At 38.3% G+C, this 11,557-nt stretch overlaps 1 long non-coding RNA gene across 1 annotated transcript in view; it reads right to left on the minus strand.

Moving 5' to 3' along the window:
* Positions 1-8,744, minus strand: part of LOC128929066 (uncharacterized) — a 90,930-nt gene extending 82,186 nt beyond the window's left edge. The window contains exon 1 of the long non-coding RNA XR_008474969.2: positions 8,550-8,744. This is a non-coding gene — a long non-coding RNA (uncharacterized LOC128929066). The remainder of the gene's footprint in view (positions 1-8,549) is intronic.
* Positions 8,745-11,557: the final 2,813 nt, after the last annotated feature.

Here is an 11,557-nt window from a genome sequence, read left to right on the forward strand (position 1 = left end):
AATATACAGTAAAATGCCCTTGGGGATAATAGCTCCAAATTCTGAGGCTGTTTGCCACACAAAAATCCTGTAAAGGAGAGCCCCAAACAAAGATGAGTTAGTCTCTCTGCTCACAAGATATAAAGAAAAGGAAAAACCCCATGGAGAATTGTCTCCCAATAATATTTCCGCCTCATTTCTACACTATCTCATCTTTTGGTAAATTTCTTTTGAGTACACTGCTTCATCAGCCACAGTGCTTAATCTGAACAATGGCTGGGACCAAATCAAATGTCAGTGCCTCCTAACTGGAACCTACATCAACAGGAGGCAGTGCTTTCAACACAATTTCATAGGTAACTGGCAGGACTTAGAGAGCCAGTTCAGTTCACATAATTGAATATACTCCTTGTTTCTGAAGAGACTGCCTAAGGGTATCAGTCCAACCTGCCTGTTTTTCCATGTCACCACAATGGCTGCAGGAATGGAATTAGAAACAATTCTCTGAGGTAATGATAGGGTGTTTTCCACATGCAGGAGCTCAGCCACCCCAGATGTTTCCAATTAACTCCCAGGTAAAGTTTTAGGGAATGGAGATCAAATCATAGTCAAAATCATGTGGCAAAAGATGACAGACCAACAGCTACTTAATTTCGAGGTGTTTACAAAACTTTCAGACAGCCATATCAGAGTATTTTCCTTTGTGAAAAAAGTTCCAGTGTTGACTCTGAAAGACAGTGATCACTAATGTCCCTCATTCTGTACTTCTCAGGGTCTACAGAGTTTCTCCCCAGGTCATCGCTCTCATTTCACTTCCCTGTAAAACCTCCCCAAAAAAGTATTCCAGTAGCTATAACTTTACATTTTTTTTCTAACCTTCCCCTAGTTGATCCAGATGTTTCATCATGAAGAGCCAGCCACAGGAAGGATAAAGGCATTTTACTAAATCTTTCAATGACCTGTTCTGTTCTCTATTTTGCCTTACATGGGCCATTTTGTGGGAACTCATGACTAATGTACTTAGCCAAGTGGTCATTAGCCATATGATCTCGGATCGTGTCAATTCAAGAATAGAATCCAGGTGGCTGAACCAAATAAAGTTTGAATCTCCTCCAGTGGAGGTATAAACCACACTAAAATGTGGATGCCATTAAGGAAAAAGAAAGAAGAATCATGGCTGGGCATAGTTAGAACAGAATCCCAAATTTTTCAAAGTAGGTCTGTGTAACATCCTAATCCAATGCTTTTTGCCTTGATCATAACCCAGGAAGTGGCCTAAAGGAAATAATCCCTTTCTGAGAATAGTGCATTCAATGAGCAAACTGCTTCACGAAGATGTATGAATTGAAAGAAGTTGAGGGAGCTAGAGTCAAAATGTTTTGAGTCAACTTTTGAGGGATTTCAGTGTGCCAAACACCAGATGGCTATGGAAAGCACAGAGCATAAATGGCTGTTGAATATTTTGACTATTAGCCCACTGTCATGCGGCTTTTGTGTTAGAAGGTTCATAACTGTCATACTAAAAATGGTCTGAAAAGGCAAAAACATGACACATTAGATTAGTTCAAGGGCCATAATGGTGTGACCAGAGTCAGCTGATCAGACTGCAACAACTCCATAATCTGACAAGTATCAACAGCAATCAGCCCATGTGGCCCCAAAGGAGCCATATGCCTGACAGACTCCCAGGAGTAAGTAGAGTTCATAGCTCATGCAAGTGGCCTGCCCGTCAACTTTTGGGGAAGGTCACAAATCTTACATGAAATGGTAGCCTCTACATTCAAACTATAAAGTCTCTTAATTTATTCCCAGTTTACGATGGTCAGTGTGTTGTGACTTCTGATACACTGAAGGATCCACCGATTAATGCTGTCACCCAGGGCAGTGCAGGCTCAATCAGTAGCTTCATAGTAGTCAATTTGGTCATAAAACAGACTCTTAACATAAGCACCTGCATAAGTGATTCAGATGGCCTCCTGTTCCCAGTGACTATACTAGGCAAAATTGCCACTCATGTGAATTGTCATCAGTCAAAGCTTTTTGGACAACTTTCAGAGATGTCCACTGATTCAAGTGCTACTCAAAGGATGCAGATTTGCAGAACAGCTGATATAAAGGATCAAGTAGAATCCCCAACTGAGACATACTGTCTCTAATATCCCAAAGTTCAATAAGGTGCTGGTCCTCCTTTAGTGGTGAGGCCTGAGAGATGGTACTCTTTTCCTTTTCTATCACTGGAGGGATTGAGTGTCATGCATCCATCTGTAGTTCCCAGAAATTTTGCCCTCACACACTCACAACACTTTGCACTTAGAAAGGATTCAATAAACGTGTTGAATTTTAAGATCATTTTGGAGAGTAAACCCCAAGTAGTAGCTTTCTTGCTCTGAATTAATTACTCATTCTACCATCCTATTGCCATTTACATTTATTCACCTATACCGTTTACATTCATCCCATTTACATTTACATGCCGTTCACAGATGGCATTCTTAACAATTTGGGTGTCTAATATAAACAGAATGTGAGCTCAAAGGCAAAACAGAGTTAAAAGTCAGTATTCTACAGCAAGACAAGGAAAAATGTGGCACATATACACCATGGAATATTATGCAGCAATCAGAAATGATGAGTTTGTGTCGTTTGTAGGGACATGGATGAATCTGGAGAACGTCATCCTCAGCAAACTGACACAAGAACAGAAAATGAAACACCGCATATTCTCACTCATAGGTGGGTGATGAAAAATGAGAACACATGGAAACAGGGAGGGGAGTACTAAACACTGGGGTCTATTGGGGGGAAAAGGGGAGGGCCAGTGGGAGGGGGAGGTGGGGAGGGATAGCCTGGGGAGAAATGCCAAATGTGGGTGAAGGGGAGAAGAAAAGCAAAGCACACTGCCATGTGTGTACCTACGCAACTGTCTTGCATGCTCTGCTCATGTACCCCAAAACCTATAATCCAATAAAAAATTAAAAAAAAAAAAAAAAAGTAATGGTAAGTATTGGAAAATGCCTACCAAAGTTGAAAAGAAGTAAAATTTTGAGAGCATTTTCCAGAATAAGAATGAAGTCATCATCCTAGGCACCAAAATGTTTGTTTCCAGCTCAGCACTAGTCATTGCAATTAGCCACACAATCCAGAATAGTCAAATACATAGATACAGAAAGCATATTGGTGGTTTCCACAGTCTAGGAGAAGGAGAAGAGGAACGAGTGACTGCTTAATGAGTATGGAGTTTCCTGAAACTAGATAAAGATGAGATTTGCACAACATTGTGCATGTACTTAATGCCACTAAATTGTACACTTAAAAGGGGTTAAAATAGGACTTTTTATGTTATGTATGTTTTACCACAATAAGAATTTTTTAAAAGATTAGTCATACAATTGAGAATGCATTTTTAAGTTGGGAACTCGGAACCCATCCAAGGAATGATGTTGGCATGAAGAGTGACAAATGGTAAAGTGAGGAGGTATAAATCTAAAAGTATCTACAAGAAAATATGAATAAATACATATATTAAATACAATCAAATTTCTGTTTGTCCTTCATGTATTACTTTGCAACCAAAATTTCACTATATTTAAAAATATTTCAGGGTATGTAGTTTAGTAGAAGTGGCCCACAAAACTTGCAGCATATAATGCAATTAATTAGCCATCACGTTAAGACATTTAATTTTACTCCTCCCCTATCTTTCACACTTCAGCTCACTATGGTAAGGAATAATAATCTTATTTGTGAAATATAGATTTACATAACTACATTCATTGTCTTGAATTCTAAACCCAAGTTATGGCATTTGGGGTTTATTCTTAGTTTTCCCTCCAATACCATAGAATTATAGCTCAGGGGCATCATGAGCAATAAATTTAAATAATTTCTTCTGATACATAGTTTCTCCAATAAATATTTATCCCTGTTGGATACTCCAACATTGCTTTTTAAGAGTGAAACTCAATGAAATTATATAACTGGTGACTGTGCTGAGTACCCTGTGGCTGTTCCATAAATATTAATAGAATCAAAATGCAAACATAGAGACCAAGAATGCCTAGAAGAAGTCCTTACTGAATAAGAATCACTTCTTTCAGTTCTACAACATAGAAAACATTAAAGCCTAAAGAAGTCTTCTTTTTATTCAATTCTATCAAAATATGTTAACTCAGGAAAGCCATCGAGGGATATTTTAATTTCTGAGACCATCTGTCTCTTTGAATGAGCTTCATTTAAATGAATGAATTTTCACTGATGCTATAAAAATTGGTCAGCAGCAACTGATTACTTGGTCAACCAGCTTCTTCCTCCTCTCAGTTTCTAGAACAATTTTAATGCTTAAATGACATTACTTGTTAGAGTCATTCTATCATAGGGTCTTCTGTCAGACCATGAAATCCCTGAAGGCAAGGATTATGTCTTAACTTATATTGGTAGTCCTAGGATATAAATGAAGAGTTAATTAGCTAAATAGATATTCTTAATAAAGACAGGCCACAAATATGTGAAAATTGTCATCAAGTTTGTCCTGGGCACAGTGGTTGGTTATAATCTCTTAATCTGATGAAAAGAAAACAAATGAGTATGTTTCCTATAGGTTTAGTGGGAAGGAGGACCGTACTTCAGATCCTCTAGGGTCCCAGGGCAGTAGGGAGAAGGCAGATTCGAGGAATTCAGCGTATTTTACTTTATAGGTAAACTGGTTGTCATATCTTCTCCAACATTCATTCTGTTCCACCATGTTCCTTTACCATAATAACAATCACCCATAATGAATGGTAGAAGGTTTCAGTTGAGTGACACTCCCATCCTGTCTTTTTATAACCTTCCAGAATGAAAAGACATCAGATCATTCATATTCTAGAGGTTTCTTACATTCCAGACTCCTTGCTCTACCACCGGTTCCTCAACAAACTAAGTCCAATATTATCCTTTCAGTATCCCATGTTTCGCAAAGTGATGGGTAAATTGGATTAAACAAGAGGAGTTTCTGATCATGAGTGCCATGAAACCCGATTAATATGAGAAAAATACAAGCTGGCTTGGAAGATATCCTAAAGCATTTAGTTGAAACACAAATCCAGGAAAGTAAGAACATAAACCATATTTACTCAGTAACTTTTTTTTTTTTTTTTTTTTTTTTGCAGATACCTAGTCAGAACAGAAAAAAACAAAATAATGATAAGAATACTATAATGAGGCCAGGTGCAGTGGCTCACGCCTGTAAACTCAGCACTTTGGGAGGCTAAGGCGGGTGGATCACGAGGTCAAGAGATTGAGACCATCCTGGCCAACACGGTGAAACCCCATCTCTACTAAAAATACAAAAAAATTAGCTGGGTGTGGTGGGATGCACGTGTGGTCCCAGCTACTCGGGAGGCTGAGGCGGAAGAATCGCTTGAACTCAGGGGGCAGAGGTTGCAGTGAGCCGAGATTGCGCCACTGCACTCCAGCCTAGTGAAAGAGCAAGATTCCATCTCAAAAAAAAAAATATATACTATAATGAATAACCTTCGTGGAGGGCTTACTACGTCCCAGATACTATATATCTTACATATATTAATACGTGTAATTTTTACCTCATCCTCACTAGGTGGCTAATATTATTATTATCCCCATTTATGTTTGAGGTCACTGAGGCACAAAGGAATTAAATACCTTATTCAAAGTTTATCTAGGCAGCAAGTGGTAGAGTCTAGATAGAAGCTGAGTTAACCCTCACTCTTATGATAGAGACAGCTTTTCCTGGAGCTGTGTCAAAGCTGTGTGCCTTTCATCACATGTTCATCCTATTCTCTGGAAATATTATGACTTCGTATGGCTTCATAGTAATAAAACAAATAAAGGTTCGATTTTGTAAAATGCAGAAAAATTTTCTACAAACCTGGAACCAAAAAACATTCTTATCTCTCTCTGTCTCAGTCTCTCTCTTCCCAAAAAAGGCTGAGCGACCTAGTAGCTAAAAAATAGTGATGTCACTCACAAGAAATTGCTCCTTGCCCTGCTTGCTTCTCCAATTTTGGGCCTCGATCAGTTGGAAACTGGCATGAATGTGCATAATGATGACCTCCAGGTGATCATTGTGAAATGACTTTCCCCAGTAATGTTAGATTTATCTGATGATTTTAATACCCTTCATTTTGAAATGCTATTATCCTGAGTGCATGCAGGGGACAGTACACTTAGTCATAAGTGATCGATGAATTCATTATCTTCAGCCAATTTTAATGGGTCATCTAGAAAGGAAATCACCAGTCAGTTTTGGCTACTGAGCATACTACCTCAAGTACCTTATTAAACCAAATATAAAAATAGGTGGCTTTTCATTTTCCTGTCAGACAACAAAGGTCACCTATCACAAGCTTGAGAGGCATTAAGGTTTATTTCTCTTTAGCCTCAAAAAAAAAAGGATAGTGTGGAAGTTTTTATCTTTTTCCATTGTGAACTAAATATTTCAGACTGTGTGGCCCATGAAGAAGGAAAGTGCTTCACAGGAATTCAAAATGAGAAGATTTCTCTGCAGAGAAATAGTGGTTGGCATTAATGTATTCCCTGGGTGACATTATTAATCTAATGGCTCCATTGAATTGTAGGCCTTCAGCCCATCATTAAGAGCTGGAAGTAAACACAATGGTGTGGAATATAAGTAGGTATGTCTGCAGGTATTACTGACTCTTCTATTCTCAGGTACTAGAAACCAAAAATATCATACACACAAAATAATGCTATTCATATCTCAACATATCTCTTCTGTTCTTGGTTGGGAAATCTTGACTTTTAATCATTTAAATTATCATTTTACATTTGACCCATCAACTTGAACTTTTCTCTATGGCCTGATCATAAGCACCTGTAGCTGTTGAGTACAGTAATGGCAAAACAGGTGTAAGCTTCAGGCTCTATGTTTGCTACTAGCTAAGACAACCCTGCTGTTAGTTCCTGGTCACATAAAAGTGACTTGGCATCATTTTAAAGCATTTAAATATTGAATAATTATTTTGCATTATCTTGAAAATGCACAGATTAGCAAATTTTGTTAGCAAATTGTTAAACTGTACAAGGAAGATTTTTAGGACGATTAAGAATCAAGGGGAAGCGCATGTTATAAATTTTCTGATGCCAATATGTTATAGCTAAATAACCTCAAAAACACATTGAGGCTGTACTGGGATTCTTGGGTGGAATTCAAATGGAAAGAACTGCCCAAAGGCTCAGAAAATAGTGGTGGATCTATCTATTGCTATTTAATGTAGCTCATCGTTTTAACATCCTTAACTAAGAAATGATTAGTTTGTTTATTTTGTATGGTGAGTATTAGTTGTGTTTAGTACCAAAAACGTTATTTAAAAAAAGAAAACATCTTAGGTGAAACCTCAGTTAATCACATCTATAAAGGCAGAGCTGCTCATTACAAGGGGGAAGTTTGGGGAAGTTTAGAGTCAGGTCAATCTGGACTCTATCACCTACTGCCTGGATAAACCTTGAACAAAGTATTTAATTACTTTGTGCCTCAGTTTCTGCAAACATAAATGGGGATAATAAAAATATTAGCCACCTAGCGAGAATGAGGTGAAAATTACATGTATTGATATATTTATTATATTAATATACATTATTAAAATATAAATTAATATAAATATTATTAAGATATTTATCATTGTACCACAGACCTCATAATCCCTCCACAAAGATTATTCATATTATTCTTATTATCATTATTTTATTTCTTTCTGTTCTGAGTAGGTATCTGCAAAAAAAAAAAAAAGTATTGCATAAATGTGGTTTATGTTGTTACTTTCTTGGATTTGTATTTCAACTAAATGCTTTAGGATATCCTCCAAGTATCTCAGCCACTCTCATCTCCATGCTGCCCTCTGAGAGGCTCTCAGGGAATTCTATGGGACACTAGGACTCCATAAAGTCCACCTGAAATCAGTGACCTGGTGTAACAATCCAGACATAACTGAAGGAATTGTCCTTCCTCAATGATTCTGCTAAGGAAACTCTTTTTAAGAATATTTGCCTGAAAGTGAATGTGTACTTCACTAACATACTTTCTGTATGGACAATATTCTATCTGTTTTAGAAATAAAGTCTGAGGTATATTTCAATACTTCTAGATAATTAGATGTAACTAGATGTAACTACATCTGACCTGGAGCTTCTTTGAGGCTTACAGCTTCTAGCTTTTAAAAACTTGCTTTTTAAGACAATTTTAGAAAGTCAGCAGATTTATTTTAAAATGAAGTCGTTACTGCGTAATCAGAACTTGAAAGTTATAATTATTATTTCAGAAAGTATATTTCTTACTGCTCTTTAGTTCTACAACTACACTTATTAAAGGTCCCATGTTAAGAAATAATTTTCTTTAAAAATTAACTGGAGTAAACACAAATTTTATTAGATTTGAATTTGGTTATAACCTGAACAATAACTATATAAGTATTAGCCTATTCCTTTCATTAAGGGTAATTATTAAAGATTTCTCAAGACTCGGTGTGACATTTCCTGGGTACAATGCTCAAGCACTTCCCTGTGGTTACCTTAAGTATAATCAGGCAAATTCTTACCAGGTAAAGGGTGCTGATGGTTACATTCTTCTGTCAGGTAAAGTTAATAAAGGTAATGTAGACAAAGACTGGTTCATTTTCTGCTCATTTGAAAAACATACTGAGGGAATGTGTTCTCTTTCCGGGTCCATGAGGGGGCGTAGCTTCAAGGGCAAGAATTTCCCGGCGCCATGCCCTCTCCCATCTCTCTCCATCCGGGAGATTCAAAGGTTTATGTTTGAATTTCGCGGGCTCGGGAAGAAACTAAAAGTCAATCACTCCAGCGGAAGTTCTAAGAAACTCCTTTCATTGGCCCAGGGTCTTGGAGAAGGCGGGGGTTTCTCCCAGGATAAAAGTTCGTGCTCCCTCACGTGCCCGGGATTTCCAACTTTCTGGATTCCCTTCCTACACGGTGGGAGCACCCTCTGGGATTTCCCCTCTGGAATCCCCATTCACACTCTTCACGGAAGCCACTGTTTTGGGTCTGACATTTTATTTGGCGAACATACGGTGCAGCTGAAGCGGCCCCACCGATTTTTTTTTTTTTTTTTTTTTTGAGACGGAGTCTTGCTCTGCCGCCAGTCTGGAGTGCAGTGGCGCAATCTCACCTCCCGTGTTCAAGCGATTCTTCCCCCTCAGCCTCCCGAGTAGCTGGGACCACAGGCGCGTGCCACCACGCCCCCACCACTTATTCTTTAAGAGGCTGGAGGCCAAGAACCCACAACATCCAAGAAGAAACCCGGTTCCAATACTACTTATCAAAAATCCCAAGCCTAGGTAAAGAATGAAATTGATGGTACTAAAAAGCTTTGAAAATTGTGAAAAGCTATAAAAATTATGAATTAAAACAAGAATCTCCCTCTCTTTCTCTCGTTTTCGCCATGAATTGAAACTACCGTCCAAAATCAATGCTTTCCTTAGGAATGCTCCCCCATATGAAAGCTCAAGGAAAGGCACATTTCCTTTTTCAAACTTATAGTTCTCTAGAAGTACTGAAATATACTTCAGACTTTATTTCTAAAACGGATAGAATATTGTCCATAATAAAAAAACAAAAGCCTTGCCATAACTTACTAAAATAAATTTTAACAGAAGTTACCAAGGATTTTAAACAGATGTAAGTTAGTTCTACCATACCCTATGTTTATGAATATGGCCAAAAAAATGTTAGAGAAGGTTTTAAGCCGTAGCAGATAACACAAGTCCATCTGCTTATGTCATCTGCTACTCTTATGTGACATGGTAAAGATTATAAAAGGAAAATCAAATTCACATAGCATTTATCTAAGAGGATTCTATAATTGAATTCTGAAGGAATACTTTTTTGTTTCTTTTCTCTCTTTTTCTCTTTTAACCCTAGTTACTAATCAAAACAGTAATCTGATATTTTGAATGTGTCCTCCTTTGTTTAAAACAAGGTTCTTGTTATTGACTAACCCAGTTTGACATGTTTAAATTAGCTTTTTATTTTTATTTTATTAATTTCTTAGCCTAATCTCACTAGGCAGAAACACACAAGAATACACCTCTTTGCATTAGTCTTCGTTTTTAATGATTTTTAAGCTGTGCGTTAATATTCAGTAGTGTACACATGATTAGCAATATAAAGCCAGAGTTCCCACTGCTCTAATTTAGATCCTTATCACCTTGATTTTCATCCATTGCAATATCCTCCTATTAGCCCAGTCTACCCCTGCAAACTCTAATCTCTCCTTTCCACCCAAAACTTCCTTGTTAGGTGTGTGTTATGACCACTAAGAGGAGCACAACATTCTCCTCTCTGTCCCCAGACCAAATCCACCCTCAAGGAGGTCTGAGTTCACATCAGACTCATTGGGCAACAATACCAGGAGATGGAGTATTAAAGCACATCAGGCTGGAGGAGCTTGGAGCCAGCACAGAATGCAATAATGCACTGCGAGACTGGACCACCTACCTGATAGGAAGGCCGGGCCTTCCATCATTCATTCAACAAATCCCACTGCATGAATGCCAGTGCTGTGTCAGGCACAAATATCAGAGGGTGAACAAGACACTCATGGTCCCTTCCCTCATGGAGTGTTCGCTGATCAAGGAAAACAGATATTGAACAAATAATTACAATTATGATGGGGATTTAAAAAGGAAAATAAAAATGTGATAAGGGCCGTAATACAGTCTGCAAGAAAAAAAGGCCACTTTGAAGACTCTGCAGGAAAGGGAATTAGCCATATGATAGGAGAGGAAGGGGTGCTGAGGAACAGAAGAAGGGATGATGTAGGCAGAGGAAGCTGCTAGAAATCTCAGAAGAGAGAGAAAGAGTAAAGAGCAAAAAAGAGAAAGGGTTGATGGAGGCCAGGAATTGAAAATAAATTCAACCTATCAAGAACAATGAGTGAGGAAGGGCTAGTAAGAGGGAAAAGTGTCTGATACACAGTAGAAAATAACTAATAGGGCAAGATCCTGAAAGGGCAGAAAGGACAGTGTCCACAGCAAAAATAAGAATGCAGCTACATCCAAGAAAGAACCACCTCTGCCAACGCGGCAGGAGGGAAGGAAGAAAGGAAGATTCGTAGGTTTGGTAATGGAAGGTGTAGAAGCACTTTTCTTGGGACTTGTTTTAAATGGAATGGGCGTGAGGTCATGTGGTGAGAGTGAGGGGGTGAAGATTTAATGTAATTGTTGTGATGCATGCCAGCATGAGCCAATTGGGAAATATATTAAGAATGCCAGGCAGCAATGAGAGCCCAGGGAGGTGATGACTGTAAATTTATAATGGTACCAATCTCGGTTATGTAATTTTCTCCAGCAAGTCTTATCAGGCAGAACAGTGGCACAGAGTGGGTAGAAGTTAGATTCATCCAGGGATGACGACTTGGCAGAATGGTGTGATGAAAAGAACAGAGGCCAGAACAATTGGCAGGAAAGTTGTTGAAATGATCACCAAGACAATTTACAACCAAACCAAGGAGAGAAAACTGGAAGGGGTGATGAATCAACTGACTAAGCACCTACCCTAATTGAACAAGCAGACAATTCTTGTTCCTTTG

This window comes from Callithrix jacchus, chromosome 1, assembly GCF_049354715.1.
Source record: "Callithrix jacchus isolate 240 chromosome 1, calJac240_pri, whole genome shotgun sequence".
In the NCBI taxonomy this organism is placed as follows: domain Eukaryota; kingdom Metazoa; phylum Chordata; class Mammalia; order Primates; family Cebidae; genus Callithrix; species Callithrix jacchus.